Source organism: Amblyomma americanum, chromosome 1 (genome assembly GCF_052857255.1).
Source record: "Amblyomma americanum isolate KBUSLIRL-KWMA chromosome 1, ASM5285725v1, whole genome shotgun sequence".
Taxonomy (NCBI): domain Eukaryota; kingdom Metazoa; phylum Arthropoda; class Arachnida; order Ixodida; family Ixodidae; genus Amblyomma; species Amblyomma americanum.
The window spans coordinates 72160735-72179715 of NC_135497.1; the positions used below are offsets into that span (position 1 = coordinate 72160735).

The following is an 18981-nucleotide window of genomic DNA, read 5'->3' on the forward strand; positions in this document are numbered from 1 at the left end:
GTAAATCAAGCAACGACAAGCAAATAAAAGTGAGGCTGTAGTTGCAGGGTATGCACGAATGTGGTTCAGCATCCCGATGGTGCTGTATTTATAGCATGCCAGCCATATAGCACGCCCGGGAATAAGCCGGCATAAAAACAGCGTCAAGGACCTGGGATAACGTGGCACGCTCACGCTCTTTCCCTTTTGTCACAAGACGCCCGTCAGAAACTAAACATCGCCCCGCCGCGGTGGCTCGGGTTCGAACCCGACCGCGGCGGCTGCGTTTTTATGGAGGAAAAACGCTAAGGCGCCCGTGTGCTGTGCGATGTCAGTGCACGTTAAAGATCCCCAGGTGGTCGAAATTATTCCGGAGCCCTCCACTACGGACCTATTTGTTCCTCTCTTCTTTCACTCCCTCCTTTATCCCTTCCCTTAAGGCGCGGTTCAGGTGTCCAACGATATATGAGACAGATACTACGCCATTTCCTTTCCACCAAAAACCAATTAATTAATAAAAACTAAACATCGCGACAGAATTGTCTTTCTGGAATCATACTTTAACTTATGACGAAACAGGTTGTTGTGTAAACCAAAGCTTTTTTCACTTCGCTCATTCCAGGGTTAGACAGGGTCAAGGATCCGGGATCACGTGCAACGCTCACGTTTTTTTCCGCCGTTGTCACAAGAGGTCCGTCGGAAACTAAACATCAGCTGCATACCTTTGCAGAAAGCAGGACGCCGGCACACGCGGAAACCGCTCCCCAGTATAAGCGAGAGCCCCCGAGTACATACCGGGAACGAAAATTGTCGCTTGACGCACCCCCCCCCCCCCCCCCCTTACGACGTGGGCTATCGCCGGGAAGGCACCCACAGCTTCCCGCCGTGCCTCGTGAACAAAAACGCATTCCCAGGAGGGCCGTGACGGACACCTGTCATGGCGGACAGGCAGTACTCGCCAAGAATGTGGAAAGACAGGCGCTAGTGAACAAAAGCGCATTCCCAGGTTGGCCGTGACGGACACCTGTCATGGCGGACAGGTGGTGGTGGTAGTGGTTTTATTAAAAATAATAGTAAAAAGGAAGGAAAAGATTTTTGCTAGCCCCGGCATCTGCCATCGATACTGAAGCACCTGAGCTGGGGCAGCGGAAATAAAGGACAGCAGGCAGAATGGAGAAATGAAATGAAAGAGGTGAGGGGACAGGAATAGAGGACAGGGGGAGAAGTAATATGTACAAACTATTTACACAATAAGTAATGTGTCCAGGTTGTGCGCGTGATTAGTTCATTTGAGAGGAACTAAATCACACACGCGCACAGCACTGTGTAGGTTACAACTGGAGTGGGGCGTCCAGTGGCGGACAGGCAAGACTCGCAAAGAATGTGGGAAGACAGGGGCGACCCTTAATCTGGTTTCCCGGAGCGACAGACGAACTCCTTCATGCTTATTAGCTGTGTCCCGCCGTCGGTAGCGCGGCAGCATCGTGGGCCCTTTCGCCCCCTCCTCTGTTGCTGACGAGCGACGCGGACCGATGGTGGGTGGCGGTATGCATGCCTGAGGCAAGGATTAGCTCCGAAGGGAGAGCCTGTGGATACTCTCACTTGAGAGAGAGTGGTGGCGTTTTTGTTGTTTATTTAGTTTGTATTGTTAACAGACTCTGGGTTCGAGGCTAAGCCCAACCCAAGGGGTTGTCCCCATCTCGCATGTTATTTTTTATTGGAGAATTGATGCTTTGGGCGGGCCACTGAAAATGACCGCCCTTAGTCCTTTGTTAATCAAGTGCTTAAAAGCGCATGTAAACGGATGGAGTCCAGTCTGAGCTGGGGCTCCATGCTTAGCATGTAACGTGATGCTACTTAGGCTTTAACCTGCCCAGTCGATGAGTAAAGTAGCGCAAAGTTTGTTCTTTTGTAAATACAGTTCTGATTTTTCCAGTTTAACTCTCTGTATATGTATGTTGTAAATATATGCTCTGCTGACATCATCTACAAGCTCGCCTCCTGTTCATCTTCCAAGCCGAACGACACTAGAGGAAGGGTTTGTGAACCATCCTCGAAGAAACGAACGACCTTTTGAAATACTACTAGGTTGTTGTGTAAACCAAAGCTTTCATCACTTTCTTTACAGTCGGGAAAGACCTATCCCTGGTGTAAACAGCGTGGCGTCAAAAAATAAAGGCCCGATGGGCAAAATGGCCAACTTTTTCTTCTAAACTGGCGTTGCACGTGACGAGCACCTGCTGCTGATTCCGGTCACAAGGCGCATGCTTTGCGAGCCATTCTAGAGACACGTGCGCCGGTGACGTATGCATGGAGAAGTTATTTGAAAGTTGACGTTTCCCAGCACACACAGGCGGTTCTGGAGGCATCTAAGTAAGGAGTGTTGGGTATTGATACGCGGTACGGGGGCGACCGGTTGCGAGAGGGCGGGTATGAGGCACTTGAAGGAGCCTGGTGATGTCTAGTGCTCTCATGTGTCATACAATGCATTTACTTGGTATCTACATTTTCGTTTCTTGAAGTATACTGCAGCGAAAAATAACAGTGAGGCAGGTCTGACAATTGTATTTCTCGAAATTTCGCTGAGTGCCTGTGCTTTGAGAAGGCTAATAAGTGGACTGCAAAAGTGTAAAACTTGGACAGAAATTTTGGTCTTCGTGAACAGAAGCGGGTTAATTACGCGAGTAAATGTGGTAAATAGTTTGCTAATCATTAGCAAATATCAGCAATCATTAGCAAAAAAACTGTTTTTTTTTGTCATTTATAAAAGATTGCGGTTGACTTCACAGGAACGTTTTATTGTAAACTTAACACACACCACTCACGTTGAGAAAATTTGTGCAGCTTACACTTAAAAACACAGTAATTAGAAAATGTGGTGCGAGAATATTGAATGAAATTTACACCCTTGGGATGTATTTTTACGGTCTGTTTTTTTTCTTTTACTTCGGGCTAGTATAATTAAAGAAGCGTAAACAACGGTACATGGATCTGTTTGGTAATTATGTAAAAGAATCAAGAAACAATCCAACTCATGCTGTGTGCAGCTTGCTGGGAGGGCAGTGGTGGCGGTTTCTATGTAGAGGCGTGATTACTTACTGTGGTCTGTCGGCAATTGCTCCATCTGAGCCCCTTAATTTAAACAGTGTGTTTCTACCACTGTACCGCCAAGCCGATGTTCTCGAAAAACATCAAGTGTTTTTGTCACTGTTGGCGGCTCAACTCCATGGACACTTCCTCGCGTATATGGGGAGCGACTGCGCGTCCAGCGCCGCGCTTCGACGGGCGTCAAAAAGGGCATGCACCTCCATGCTTCTGATGCTGGCTTTCCCCCTCTCGATCCGAGCCGGCGGAAAGAATTTCAAGTGTGAAGAAAAGGGGTTTGGGGCGCTGAAATAACTTAGCATTGAAAGGACAAGTTAAACAGCGAAGAAATGCGGGGGAACCTGAAGGAGCTCCAAGCCATGAAAAAAATTGGCTGTGATTTAGCTCTGGTTAAATATGGTATGTAGCGAGAGCTACAGGCCATGACTACGCTTATGCTTCACTGTGGTTAAGCGATGTAATGCTGCTGATGATTTACTTGGCTAATCTCTGTCTATGCTCGGAGAAAGACACATGGTTAAGCAATGGTTGAAACTTTATTTATCCCAATGAATACGATTCGGTGGTCAGTAAAGTAGTGAGACTGTTTCCAAACTGTCGATGGCGTAGTTTGACTCGGCATAGGTTCACTGAAGGACCAAGTCTAAGCAGGTCCCATAGTGAGTGGTGGTGCTAAATTGCACCTTGCTCATCTCCAGATAAAATCGTTCTTCAGCAGCTTGAAGAAACGCAGGGTCTCTCTTGGGATACTTGTTGAAATCACCAGTCATGCCTACCAACTCCCGTTCAGTGCGACTAGTCATCCCGGTAGTCATATAGTTCAGAGCAGTTTCGTCGGGGACCTGTGGACATTGGTGGGCCCAAAAGCCGCGGCCAATTTCTGCGAAAGCAGCAGCGCCCCTTCTGTATCCTTGCTGTTGTCCCTCTTGCCCCCCCCCCCCCCACATTAGGTTCCCGTCGGCGCTGAATGGGACGATTAGCTACGGACAGGGGATAATTGAGCGGCTTTACCCACGATGTGCCCTCATGTGTTTGATCGCCTTCTCCTGCGGGCTCCGAGCGACGACGCCAGTAGACGCTGACGCTGAAGCGACGGCGAACAAACGCTGCGGCTCGCCTCCCGCTACGACGAACCGTACGTATATACACACCGCGACAGACCCTCTCCCTCTACTACGCATGCGCATAACTGGCGAGGCGAGCGGCCTATGCTCCGCGACGAGCGCAACGGCGGAGTCACGTAATGCCAGATGGCGCGCCGAGCGGTGCGACCACGGCCGAGGTGCAACCACAGCGAAAGTGCGACCATGCTGAAGAGGCGAAGTGGCTGCCGTAATGTAGCACTTGATACAAAAAAAGTCCCCGGGAGCCCCGCGGTCCTCCTATTGTTCTAAACGAGACAGGCTCCAGCGTACGCCCGTGCGCATAGGCGCTCCGCCCGTATGCCTAGGATGTGTCCATCGATGTGTACAAGAGCCCCTCCTGGGTGTACGCGCCCAGCATCAGCGCTCTTGGCGTACTCCGGAACGGGCGTCGAAAAGGGGCAGGGTCTCCATGTTCCTGGTGCTGGCTCGCTTGCCCTCTCGAGCCGACGCAAAGAATTTCAAGCCGTGAAGAGGACGGGTGGGGGAGGGGGGCGCTGAAAAGAACTTAACCACGAATAAAAGTTCGGGGAACCTGAAAGAGCTTCAAGCCATGAAGAGGAGAGTCACCGAGAGCCCCGCGATCCTCCTATTGTTATAAACCGGACCCCTCTTCCGACGCGTACACGAGCGCCCGTGCGCGGACGCCGATATCTAGCACGGACAGATATCGGTGCCTCGCCGAGGCTGGCTGTCGTCTCCTGCAGTGCGCTCGCGCAGACCGCTTCTGGCGTAAAAGTCACCGAGAGCCTCGCGATCCTCCCATTGTTAAAAAACCGGACCCCTCTTCCGACGCGTACACGAGCGCCCGTGCGCGAACGCCGATATCTAGCACGGACAGACATCGGTGCCTCGCCGAGGCTGGCTGTCGTCTCCTGCAGTGCGTTTGCGCAGACTGCTTCTGGCGTAAAAGAGTCACCGAGAGCCTCGCAATCCTCCCATTGCTAAAAAACCAAACCCCTCTTCCGACGCGTACACGAGCGCCTGTGCGCGGACGCCGATATCTATCACGGACAGATATCGGTGCCTCGCCGAGGCTGGCTGTCGTCTCCTGCAGTGCGCGATCCTCACATTGTTAAATACCGGACCCCTCTTCCGACGCGTACACGAGCGCCTGTGCGCGGACGCCGATATCTATCACGGACAGATATCGGTGCCTCGCCGAGCATGGCTGTCGTATCCTGCAGTGCGCTTGCACAGACCGCTTCTGGCGTAAGTCACCGAGAACCTCGCGATCCTCACATTGTTAAAAACCGGACCCCTCTTCCGACGCGTACACGAGCGCCTGTGCGCGGACGCCGATATCTATCACGGACAGATATCGGTGCCTCGCCAGGCATGGCTGTCGTATCCTGCAGTGCGCTTGCACAGACCGCTTCTGGCGTAAGTCACCGAGAACCTCGCGATCCTCACATTGTTAAAAACCGGACCCCTCTTCCGACGCGTACACGAGCGCCTGTGCGCGGACGCCGATATCTATCACGGACAGATATCGGTGCCTCGCCGAGCATGGCTGTCGTATCCTGCAGTGCGCTTGCACAGACCGCTTCTGGCGTAAGTCACCGAGAACCTCGCGATCCTCACATTGTTAAAAACCGGACCCCTCTTCCGACGCGTACACGAGCGCCTGTGCGCGGACGCCGATATCTATCAGGGACAGATATCGGTGCCTCGCCGAGCATGGCTGTCGTATCCTGCAGTGCGCTTGCACAGACCGCTTCTGGCGTAAGTCACCGAGAACCTCGCGATCCTCACATTGTTAAAAACCGGACCCCTCTTCCGACGCGTACACGAGCGCCTGTGCGCGGACGCCGATATCTATCACGGACAGATATCGGTGCCTCGCCGAGCATGGCTGTCGTATCCTGCAGTGCGCTTGCACAGACCGCTTCTGGCGTAAGTCACCGAGAACCTCGCGATCCTCACATTGTTAAAAACCGGACCCCTCTTCCGACGCGTACACGAGCGCCTGTGCGCGGACGCCGATATCTATCACGGACAGATATCGGTGCCTCGCCAGGCATGGCTGTCGTATCCTGCAGTGCGCTAGCACAGACCGCTTCTGGCGTAAGTCACCGAGAACCTCGCGATCCTCACATTGTTAAAAACCGGACCCCTCTTCCGACGCGTACACGAGCGCCTGTGCGCGGACGCCGATATCTATCACGGACAGATATCGGTGCCTCGCCAGGCATGGCTGTCGTATCCTGCAGTGCGCTAGCACAGACCGCTTCTGGCGTAAGTCACCGAGAACCTCGCGATCCTCACATTGTTAAAAACCGGACCCCTCTTCCGACGCGTACACGAGCGCCTGTGCGCGGACGCCGATATCTATCACGGACAGATATCGGTGCCTCGCCGAGCATGGCTGTCGTATCCTGCAGTGCGCTTGCACAGACCGCTTCTGGCGTAAGTCACCGAGAACCTCGCGATCCTCACATTGTTAAAAACCGGACCCCTCTTCCGACGCGTACACGAGCGCCTGTGCGCGGACGCCGATATCTATCACGGACAGATATCGGTGCCTCGCCGAGCATGGCTGTCGTATCCTGCAGTGCGCTTGCACAGACCGCTTCTGGCGTAAGTCACCGAGAACCTCGCGATCCTCACATTGTTAAAAACCGGACCCCTCTTCCGACGCGTACACGAGCGCCTGTGCGCGGACGCCGATATCTATCACGGACAGATATCGGTGCCTCGCCAGGCATGGCTGTCGTATCCTGCAGTGCGCTAGCACAGACCGCTTCTGGCGTAAGTCACCGAGAACCTCGCGATCCTCACATTGTTAAAAACCGGACCCCTCTTCCGACGCGTACACGAGCGCCTGTGCGCGGACGCCGATATCTATCACGGACAGATATCGGTGCCTCGCCGAGCATGGCTGTCGTATCCTGCAGTGCGCTAGCACAGACCGCTTCTGGCGTAAGTCACCGAGAACCTCGCGATCCTCACATTGTTAAAAACCGGACCCCTCTTCCGACGCGTACACGAGCGCCTGTGCGCGGACGCCGATATCTAGCACGGAGAGATATCGGTGCCTTGCCTCCTGGAGTGCGCTTGCGCAGACCGCTTCTAGCGTAAAAGAGTCACCGAGAGCCTCGCGATCCTCTCATTGTTAAAAAACCGGACCCCTCTTCCGACGCGTACACGAGCGCCTGTGCGCGGACGCCGATATCTAGCACGGAGAGATATCGGTGCCTTGCCTCCTGGAGTGCGCTTGCGCAGACCGCTTCTAGCGTAAAAGAGTCACCGAGAGCCTCGCGATCCTCCCATTGTTAAAAAACCGGACCCCTCTTCCGACGCGTACACGAGCGCCTGTGCGCGGACGCCGATATCTAGCACGGAGAGATATCGGTGCCTTGCCTCCTGGAGTGCGCTTGCGCAGACCGCTTCTGGCGTAAAAGAGCCACCGAGAGCCTCGCGATCCTCCCATTGTTAAAAAACCGGACCTCTCTTCCGACGCGTAAACGAGCGCCTGTGCGCGGACGCCGATATCTAGCACGGAGAGATATCGGTGCCCCACCGAGGCTCGCTGGCGTCTCCTGCAGTGCGCTTGCGCAGACCGCTTCTGGCCTAAAAGAGCCACCGAGAGCCTCGCGATCCTCCCATTGTTAAATAACCGGACCCCTCTTCCGACGCGTAAACGAGCGCCTGTGCGCGGACGCCGATATCTAGCACGGACAGATATCGGCGCCCCACCGAGGCTCGCTGGCGTCTCCTGCAGTGCGCTTGCGCAGACCACTTCTGGCGTAAAAGAGCCACCGAGAGGCTCGCGATCCTCCCATTGTTAAAAAACCGGACCCCTCTTCCGACGCGTAAACGAGCGCCTGCGCGCGGACGCCGATATCTAGCACGGGCAGGTATCGGCGCCTCACCGAGGCTCGCTGGCGTCTCCTGCAGTGAGAATGCGCAGATCGGTTTTGGCCTACGCCAAGAGCGCCGACGCTGAGCGCGTACGCCCAGGAAGGGTCCTTGGAGTTGCCGCATGCGAGGGACGGCGTCCGACGGAACATCCAGTCTCCTCAGATTGCACAGGAGTGCTTCACTACCGACACAAAAAAACCTGGAGAGCGCCGCTGTTCATGGTCGCGCCAGTTGATGTTAACTACGCGAAGTTCCGGATACAAACTCCTTTATTTATTTATTTATTTACGCAATACTGCAGACCTTTTGCTTAGGTCCAAGCAGGACGGTCACAAAGGTATAACATACAAGTGCGATCATTCAGGTGTAAAAGCATGCACGACGAATGAAATTGAAGAATATGCCTCTACACTATCTAAAATACATCATGAAAGGCCGTCATAAAGTCACGAACGGGTATCACACTCTCCGGGAGAGTATTCCAGTCGGTAAGTCCTCGGGAAAAAAATATAGAAGCGTCAGTTTTCGTGAAATATGGCGCTAAACTATTATTGCGGAATGAGGAGTTCGACGCGTGTCCGAAAACTGTACATAGCATTACGCTGATAAAAGAGCTAGTTCACTGATCCACCGCAAGGTCAGGCGACAGCAATTACAGAACCTAGACGCACCTTGCAACTCCCCAAATGATTGTTGAGATTAGAAACATGGCACACTATGTATCACTGCGTCCTATTTCTCCTGGGATGTATCTCTTCTCTACCTTACAACTTGTCTAAAAGAAACGCGGACATCATTCTCGCATCCTTCTAAAGGACCGCTGTCTTGTCAGCGTTTTCAATCCACAGGGCTTCTTTACCTGCCCCACCCACAACGAGCGTTTCAACCATCTTGCCTTTTCTGTCCCCTCTCTACTCACTGGGCGCCTTTCTCAATATCCTACTACATGCGTTCCTCGGGCGCAAAGCAGGCTTCACGCCGCATCGATAGTTCTCTTTCGCCCAAGAAGCCCTTCCTGTTCCCCCTCCTCCCAAAGTGTGGAAGGTAATCCGAACAATGGTTAACCCCACCGCTGTATGCCCTCCCCTCTTCTTTTTTTAATACTATGAGTTATTCAGGGGAGGGGGCACTGGTTCCGACTTATGTTGGCCCTTTGGGCATCACTCTTGGGTACAAGGGGAGGGGGTGTGGGGGAGGGCACTGTCTCCTTCGACACTGTCACCGTCGTCACTGCTGTTGGACAGGGGTTCGGAGTCGCTCCCGACGGGACCACGGGTCAGGAACGACGCTTGCTCCGAACACCACCACCACCACCAGGACAGGACTGCCGACGAGTTAAAGGAGTTGGATGATGGGAGGACAAAGACTAGTGGGTTTATTTACATAGATAGAGGTCAAAAGGAACTTCTCTCCGAAGAGAGGATCTTAAAAGGAGGCTTAAGGAGCCTTAAAAGGGAGCATGATCCCTAAATGGAGCACACAAGAGGAGCACGATTTTCACTGCACTCGCTGTCGAGTTTTATACTTTATACAGTTCTCTGTCCCTAGATTCCCAAGGTTGAGGACGTCTCCTCCAGGGTGGGAGTGGCCTATGTTGTATTATCACGCACAAACACGCACCACCGCACACAGGGACACGCCCTCGTCACGTGTCGAGCCAGGGAGAGAGGAGGATGCCCTGGTGTCCACGTCGACGGCGGAGGGAGATGATCTCGTAGCTAGCCGAAAGATTCCACGCACCGCCGACACCTGTTCTTTAGATGTCAGTCGACGCCCCGGACAAGAACGCACGGTCGGGTCCAGTAGCCGAAAGGGTCGCTTCGTTCCTGGCGACGCCTGCGAAGGCTGGCGGACGAAGACCACTTATCCGCCGCCGTTTTCCCATGCAGACCGTCTTCTATCGGGAATGAGGCCGCATTAGTTCCCTCAGTTTAATCACGGGCATTTGGGAAAAATAGTTGCCGCTGGCTCGCTGCGGCGGCCTCTCCGCTTCGCAAGGCGTCCACCCGGGCGACGCTCTTCGGGGTACTCAGGTCGGGAACGTGGGATCGATTCTTATCGCGTGGCTCGGTACCATCCCAAAGAAGCTTAGTGATGGCTTCCAGCAGGTGAACCTTGCCGACGACGCTGCCAAACCAGACAGGCGGGCCCTCGCATGTAACAACACCTCCACGGCCCGGGAAATCTCGACTGGCCGGCGCTCCCAGCCGCTAGGCATGAAGAGATGGGCTTGCGTCCCCGTTGGTTTCCTGGCTTGCGGAATCAACTCCAAAGACAAACCGAAGGCACCAAACCACAAACAAAGGAAGGCATAGATGGGACGTTCCGAACAGCAAAGCACTGCCCCACCTGCAAGCGCCCTGAATTCACTCCAGACCCACCAGGCTTCCTTCTAATGTCAAACCAAATCCTGCTCACGAATAATGATCCCTCAATTTTGCCCGAATTTAGGGTCAAAGCGAGCGTCCGCGTCACATCTGAGGTCGCCAAGGGCAGAATGCCACGTTGTACGATAAGCGGTGTTGTGTCCAAGCCTACAAAGTTTGAATAGAAACTTCAACCCTTATTAATAAAAGCTCTGATCCCCCTAAACCACCCAAATATCGAAAGTCTGCTTAAAATTTTGGACCACAGATTAATCTACGAGTTTTTCTCAAAGAAGCTTGATCGCTCGAGACTGAGAATCAACGGCTCCGGTTGAACTCTCCAAGATGCGACTGCGCATCACAAACCTTACTCACTCTCGTACTGGCGAGATGCTGCCCTTAAACTAATTGTATCAATGTGACACCTCGTCACCCTCATCTATACACAAAGCTGCTACAGCTGTTCTCCACAGAATTCTGCAGCCTTACTTCCTTCGCTTACTCCGAAAAACACCAACGGCTAATAACCACACGCCGCTAAACACAATTACGCAAATGCGCGCAAATACCCCTACTTTCATTGCCTCCGCAATGCACTAGCTACATTTCTGTTAATGTAGCAACAAGCCCTTGGTAACTCAATCAAGTCCGACACGCCCGAATCTACCGAGAACACAAAAGCAAATATGTGCCAAAATTAAGACAAAAACCGTCTGTCGAGAACGGTTCCCATTACGGAATCAACGTCTCCTCTACGCGACTCTCGCTACAATGTCCCGAATGAGACAAGCGAAGGGTACCTAAACTATGGCCCCCTCAACCAAACTTTTCCTCCGATATCTGTCAGATACATAAAGAAACCTGTTCCCAAAATTTCAGACAAATAACTTGCTAGCTCTCAGCGGTTCCCCCTAAGGAAACAGCTCATCGTCTACTCGGGAACAGTCTTCGCTGCATTCTTGTGAGTGTCCTTATCATTTGGCAGCACAGCAATTTCACACTCATTTCTAACTCAACGGGAAAATAGCCTCTGTCAAAATTATGAGAAAGTACATCCTTATCTGATCAATTTAAAACTTAGCCCCAAACAACGTAGCCTCCCCCCCCCCCCCCCCCCCGATTTCACGCACCCACAAAAAAAGAGGAATAAAAAAGAAACGGCTACTTCGAATGGCTGCACCGGAGTGAAGGCTGACTCACCTCCCCCCGTTTGAAAGGACTAGTCTTTCAGACCAACGCCTCCTAAAACTTTTCAAGGCCTGCGCCCTCTCTGGTGACGTCAGCAGCCGCCGTCCTACTCGGCCACTGACCTACCCCTGCGGGTGCCTCCGGTTCCGCGTACCAGCCTGTCCGACCCGTACCGGCCTTTCCGACCCGTCGCCTCCCGGCACATTTTTCCCCTCTTGTTGCAGGAAGCTAGTTTGTCGAGCCAGTTGCCTCGTGGTAGCTTCAGTGCTGCTTTTCTTGCTCCGGTTCTGCGGCATGCAGGCTTCGACATGCCTAACAAGTGTTGTGTACCTATGTGCTCAAGCAACTACAAGACGGGGAACAAGGTCCAAGTGTTTTCTTTCCCAAAGGATGAAGAGCTTTACAAGAAGTGGCTCAGTGCGATTCCCCGAAAGGATTTTGTGCCTACTGCCAACAAGGTACGAAGTCATTTTCTCTACTGTTGCGACAAATGTACGGTATTTAGGGAGCCATGAAAAAAATTAAGCTTTACCGCGGTATTAGATTGTACTGCATCGGTAATGTGGTGCGTCGCACTTTTGCTATTGTAATGCAGGTGTGCGCCGTACATTTCCACGCATCCTGCCTCGAGCATTCCTCATCATACGCCGATCCCCGGACAGGAAAGGTGCTCGAAGTCCCACTAAAAGTGCCACGCTTGCGTCTTGGATCAGTGCCATCCCAATTCCCTGGTTGTCCATCGTATCTGTCGAGGAGAGATCCCTTGCCAGCAAGGGACTCCCCAGATGCCAAAAAAATGCGCCGGGAGGCAACATGTCTTGCTCGCGCCATTGAAGCGTCCGCAGCCTGCTATCGACAAGAACAAATGCAGTGCAAGTTTTCATCACTGCATGAAATGATGGAGCGCTTAAAAGTCAAGTGTGTTCCAGTTGAATGGACTGTTATTAATCTCCCAAACTGCAGCATGTTCTTGAATATGCAAATGAAAGCGCGCCAGTCCTACAGTCCTCTGTTACTGTTATCGCAGATCTTCGTATCACTGCGTGTTTTCATGGCAACTCAGTGAAACGTTTAGGAGATTTTGTCGTGCCTGACGAAATCGGTGATATCAATGTCCCACTTGATATATTAAATAAGCTGCAGCAGATTAATAACGACAAAGGTTCCTCTGATGCGTTACTGACCTGATAGTAAACATCATGGAAAAGATTGAGGAAAGCGTCTGCGAAAACAGAAAAGTCTCCTTTAAATTTCTGAGGGAACAAGTGTTGTTGCTTGAGAAAGAGCGATGATTGCATTACTCATCTCAAACAATGTTGCTTGCTTGCATAGTGCATACTATATCTCCTCATGCGTACAAGTTTTTGAGGAGCTCTGGTTGTTTGACTTTGCCATATCCGATTATCATTAGGAACGCCTGCTCATCTTTCCGCTTATCACCTGGTAACGAATCAGGTGACCAGAATTTTCTTAAATACATTGGCCAGAGGTTTAATAAATTGAAATCGCATGAGAGTGCTGTTACCTTAATGGCGGACGAGATCCACATTCAGCCATTTATGAACTACAAAGGAGGAAAGATTGCAGGGGCAACAATGAACTCAGATGAAGCTGCAACTACTGCACATGTGTTCATGGTGCAAAGTATGCTGAGCTCCTTTCGAGAGGTTGTCCACATTCTCCCCGTGAGAACGTTAAATGCGGAGTCACTTCATGCTGTCTTTAGCTGTAGTAACAGATAATAAATAAATAGGAAGGCTTTAAGCATGTTTACGATGCCGCATAAGGTAAGGATTGTTTACCCACATCCAGCTGATGCAGCGCGACCCATGTTTTACATCGTTGATGCTGTGCACCTGTTAAAGTGTGTTAGAAATAATTGGCTTAACCAAAGAAATCCTGGAACCAACTTTTATTTCCCCATGTTTAACCTCACTGACAATTCCGTCCACCCTGATATTATACAGTGGGCATCATTTAAGGATCTCAGGGAGCTTCACAAACTTGAAGCACCTCATCTCTTGAAGTACAATTATCGGCTGTCTTCGAAGGCTTTAAACCCAAGCAATTTAGAAAGGCAAAATGTTAAATAGCCTTACAGGTTTTCAACGCCTTTGTGGCTGAGGCCTTGGACGCGCACTGCGATTTGCCCAGACTCACGTGCGAAAGAAACTGCCAACTTCATCAGAATAATTATTCGTTGGTGGATGGTAGTTAATGTGAAGACGCCACACAAGGGCTATCACCATCGCGACGTGTACGAAGAACCAATTTCATCGTTGAATGATGACCCCAAGCTATCCTTTTTGGATGCCTTCGTGACCTGGCTTGACGTATGGAAATATTACAAACACGACAACGGCACACTCACAAAGGAAACTTTGAATGCTCTGAGACATTCAGCATATGCTCTACTTGAATTCTCAAAGTATTGCATCTGTGAGCTCGGTATAAGTACGTGCTGCTCAAAAATGTGCAGATAGACTGCCTGGAGAACAGGTTCGGTCAGTACAGACAAATGGCTGGAGGTAACTACCACATCAGCATCCGACAGCTTTACGAGTGCGAAGGCAGAATTCGCCTCCAAAACACACTTCCTGTGATGTGCACCGGTGACTTCAATGACGATGAGGACAGTTGTTTGTCAAGTGCTGCACATTCCTTCAAAATTTCTGTGTTTTCAGAAGATCTGGACAGTTTGAGTTCACGCGCGCCTGTGTTTGGCTATGTTGGTAGATTCTGTGCTCATTCTGTAATGAAAGCCCTGAAGTGCGATTTCTGCCGAGAGCAGCTTGTTGTGGACTGCGAAACAACAGAAAATGATGATGCCGATGTTCACCCTTTGGTATCTAGATTGAATCGAGGCGGGCTGAAATTCCCAAGTGCATGTGTCGTCACTGTCGTGATGCACACCGAGGTAATTGTAAAAAAATTGTTACTACCAGAGAATGCCACAATGTTTCTCCAACACCAAAACCAGAGGAATAATGTTCGACAACTGGTTATTGAATCGCTGCCAGAGTTCGGCGACCTAGTGACATGCTTGAATGGGCACGACCCAGGTTTGGTAATTAGTATGATTGCCAAGTGCTCAACAAATATAATGTTAAGCAACTATTGCAGGCAACGCAATGACGCGGCTGCTGTTGCAAAAGTCGAAGCGAAAGGACGAAAATTGAAGACACTGACCTCGATATGAAGTGTTGTTTATGTAGTGTTCATCTTTCTTGTGTGCTTATTCTTGTGTACATGTAAATAAACTCATGCCACCAAACGTATGAGGCAACGCTCAACCGGAATTACAGCGTGTTTCTTCACTTAGCAATGCGCTTGCAACAGACCAAGCAGCAGAGCTAATAAAATGAATTAATCCTAGGAAGACATCATCAATCGACACGCAAGCTTGAAGACTTCATCAGCCGACGCGCAAGCCTTCGACACAGCATACAGACTCGCTGGGTAGAAAACACGTTCGAAGCGCCGCGGCAGCCTCGGACGGTTCGTCAAGACGTAGCTGACGTCATGACACATGACACGCAGGCCTGAAACAAGTTTAGGAGGCGTTGTTCACACGCGCCCGCCGGGGTCGCGCTCTGACTGCTTGCACTCCTGTCAACTCTTGACAAAAGGCAACTGAAAACCGCCGTTCTTGACCGCTACTGTCACCTCCGCGCCCCCTCGACGCGCTCAGAAGGCCTTGGAAAAGCATGGAAAGTCGGGAACCGACTCCTGGCGACGAACCGCGTCCAGCTCGAGAAGCCACTCTTTTTTCTCGTCCCAAGTAAGCTCGGCTACCTTTCGCCCTGCGCGCTTCCCGGAAACCCATGCAGAAATTGAAGGACCCCTCCTTCTCAAGTGCACGCGCGGAACCCGCCTGCATACGTGGTCTCTGTTTCTCGAGGCCCGCGCTCGCCTCCCCAGAATGTCGAGCAACTTAGCGTCTTGTGATCTTTTGGGCTGCTTTGCTTTCTTTCTTGCCGCCTTTCTGTCAGGTCGGCTTGGTGTGGGTCTTATCGCAGGCCAATGCCCTTTGCAGAACCTCGCTCCTGTTTTGTTTGCAATATGCGGTCTTCCCTTTCCATCATTACGGTTAGGTTTAGAACCACCTGCGCGTCCCGCCTGACCACCAATTGCAGCCACAAGTTTACGAGGCCCAACGCGGCAAGGTTTTTCTTTCGCTTCTGCCGCATTTCTATCTGGGCTATCGTTAGCGCCCGTCGGCGCACCGGAATTTAGGGCCTGATATTTCATCTCTTTTTTTCTTGGTCCTTGCCCTTTTCCTTTTTTTCCGCCTAGGCTGTTTCGTGTGTGTCTCCTCATCCCGACTAGCTTCTAGTTTTTCAATCACAACTCGGGTGCCTCCATCCAAGTCTAAACTGGCTTCTTCGCCTTCGCAGCGCGATGTCAGCTCCACACAGCTGACAGGCGAACTTTTTACTGCCCCCAAGTTGGGCCCGTCCAAGTTTAAACTGGCTTTGCCGCAGCGCGGTGTCAGCTCCACACAGCCAGCAGACAGACCTTCCTCTGCCCCAGATTTCGGCAGTTCATTTCCTTGATAGTCGTCCTCCACTGTCTGCTTATCACACTCAGTGCTTTCCTCAGAAACGCAGTGCTCATCTATAGTTGGGTTCTCGTCCTCTGCCTCAGCCTGGCTTTCAATACTGCATTTTAACCCATCTCCAGCTCCACACACTTCATAAGCCAGCTGCGCTGAGGTAGCCACAACTCTGGCTTCTTCACTGACGCCGCAGTGACTCCACAACTCGAAATTGCCCCAATTTACCAGGCCAAAAGGGTTCCTCTCAGTTTTCCTTTCGATACCTTTACAGAGCCGCCTGTTCTCGGCCTCAGGTTCGACCTGCTCTAGCTCCACTGCTAGTTTCTGCATAGCCTCTTTGACAGCTCGTTTGCGCTCCTGCCGCTCTTCCTCTTTTTTCTGCATCTCCATTTCCTCAGTTCTTTTGCACTCCTGTTTTTTTTCCCATTTTTTCGTGTTATCTTACGCAATTTCAAAATCATCTTTTAACTCTGTTTCAAAAATTTTGATTGCCTGGATAATGTCCGAATCTTTAGCGCTTTCCTACACATCCACTCCTAACTCATCACACAAAAACCACAGTCCTGCCCTCAACAACCTTGTTAGGTCCACGGTCGCTGCCTTTAAATACTGATTTTGCTCGCTGATGGTGATTCTGAGCTACTACCCCTGTGCTACAGATAAACACCCGATCAACCAGCAGTTCAAATTATTAACCCAGAATTTGAAGCCTGGAGGATCCAAAGCAAAAATCAAGCACTCACCCGCAGATGCAGCACCATGTCACCCGGTTCATCGCACCGCAGCTAACAAGTTGTTGGAGATGGCGCTTCAATCCCACCGATGCCACCAGTTGTTGGATGGGGGTTCGGAGTCGCTCCCGACGGGACCATGGGTCAGGAACGACGCTTGCTCCGAACTGCGCCACCACCAGGACAGGACTGCCGACGAGTTAAAGAAGTTGGATGATGGAGGAAAAAGACTAGTGGGCTTATTTACATTATTTACACAGATAGAGGTCAAAAGCAACTTCTCTCCGAACAGAGGATCTTAAAAGGAGGCTTAAGGAGCCTTAAAAGAAAGCATGATCCCTAAATGGCACACAAAAATGGAGCACACAAGAGGAGCACGATTTTCATTGCAGTCGCTGTCCAGTTTTATACAGTTCTCTGTCCCAAGATTCCCCAGGTTGAGGACGTCTCCGCCAGGGCGGGAGTGGCCTATCTTGTATTATCACGCACAAACACGCACCACCGCACACAGGCACACGCCCTCGTCACAAGTCGAGCCTGGGAGAGAGGAGGATGCCTTGGTGCCCACATCGACGGCAGAGGGAGATGACCTCGTAGCCAGCCGAAAGATTCCACGCACCGCCGACATCTGTTCTTTAGATGTCAGTCGACGCCCCGGACAAGAACGCACGGTCGGGTCCAGTAGCCGAAAGGGCAGCTTCGTTCCTGGCGACGCCTGCGAAGGCTGGCGGATGACGACCGCTAATCCACCGCCGTTCTCCCGCACAGACCGTCTTCTATCGGGAATGAGGCCGCATTTCCCTCATCTTAGTCACGGGCGTTCGGGAAAAATAGTTGCCGCTGGCTCGCTGCGGCGGCCTCTCCGCTTCGCAAGGAGTACACCCGGGCGACGTTTTTCGGGGTACTAAGGTCGAGAACGTGGAAGAGATTCTTATCGCGCGGCTTGGAACCATCCCGAAGAAGCTTAGAGATGGCTTCCAGGCAGGTGAACCTTGCCGACGATGCTGCCAACCCAGACGGGCGGGTTCCCCAATGTAACACTGCACTGCTTGTAATCCAGGGGCGTAGTGGTAGCTGGTGCTTCAAAGTCGCAGGCAGCACGCCCACCAGAGCAGCAGCATAGGCACCAGGGGAAGGGAGGATGAACGGCAGCGCACTGGGAGTGGCGCGCGCGTGTCGGGGGCTTGCTGGATGCAAGCAGCATGGCCTCCGACCAGCCGCAGGACTTGCCAGAGGCTAAGCGAGGGCTGCAGGGGCTTTCAGCAGGAGGCCACCACGTTGGCTGGATCACGCGGTGGCAGGTGGGAACCGCAGGAAACGGCTACTGGGTAGCAGCACGGCGGCGGACGCTGAATACCGCCGTTTCCTGCAGAGCGGAGGGGGCTATTTGGACAACAGGGGCAGCTGGCGCCACGAATGCCGTCGGTCGTTTCCAAACATCAAGCTGGAACCGCATGCAGGATACAGCTACAGGGTAGCAGCACGGCAGGGCACAATGGATACCACCGTTTCTAGTGGCGCGTATTGGCTGGTTGGACAGCAGGGGTGTCAGGAAGCTGCGCAACGAGGGCCGTCGGTCGCTTCCAGGTGGCAGGTTTGAACCGCAGTGTACTGCTACAAGGTAGCAGTGAGGCGGGGACGCTGGATACCGCCGTTTCCGGCGGCGCATAGGGGGGCTGTTTGGACAGCTGGGGCGTCAGGCAGCTGGTGCCACGAGCGCCGTCGGTCGTTTCCAGGCGGCAGGTTGGAGCCGAATGCAGTATACTGCTACAGGGTAGCACCGCAGCGAGGGACGCTGGATACCGACGTTTCCGGCGGCGCATAGGGGGGCTGTTTGGACAGCAGGGGCACCAGGCAGCTGGCGTCACGAACGCCGTCGGTCGTTTCCAGGCAGCAGGTTGGAACCGCAGGGTACTGTTACAGGGTAGCACTGCGGCGGGGGACATCCGTTCTCCTCTTGAAGTCCAGACGGAACTGTGCCCGCCTCCCTGCATGAGGCTATGCGAGGCAGGAAAGGGGAAAAAAGAGAAAGGAAGAGTTCAGGTTGA

At 52.3% G+C, this 18981-nt stretch overlaps 1 long non-coding RNA gene across 2 annotated transcripts in view; it reads right to left on the reverse strand.

Annotated features, from left to right (window-relative positions):
* Nucleotides 1-8444: 8444 nt before the first annotated feature.
* The window catches only part of LOC144113006 (uncharacterized), a 56713-nt gene continuing 46176 nt past the window's right edge, over nucleotides 8445-18981 (reverse strand). For both annotated transcript variants that reach the window (XR_013310582.1, XR_013310581.1), the window contains one exon: nucleotides 8445-18931. This is a non-coding gene — a long non-coding RNA (uncharacterized LOC144113006). The remainder of the gene's footprint in view (nucleotides 18932-18981) is intronic.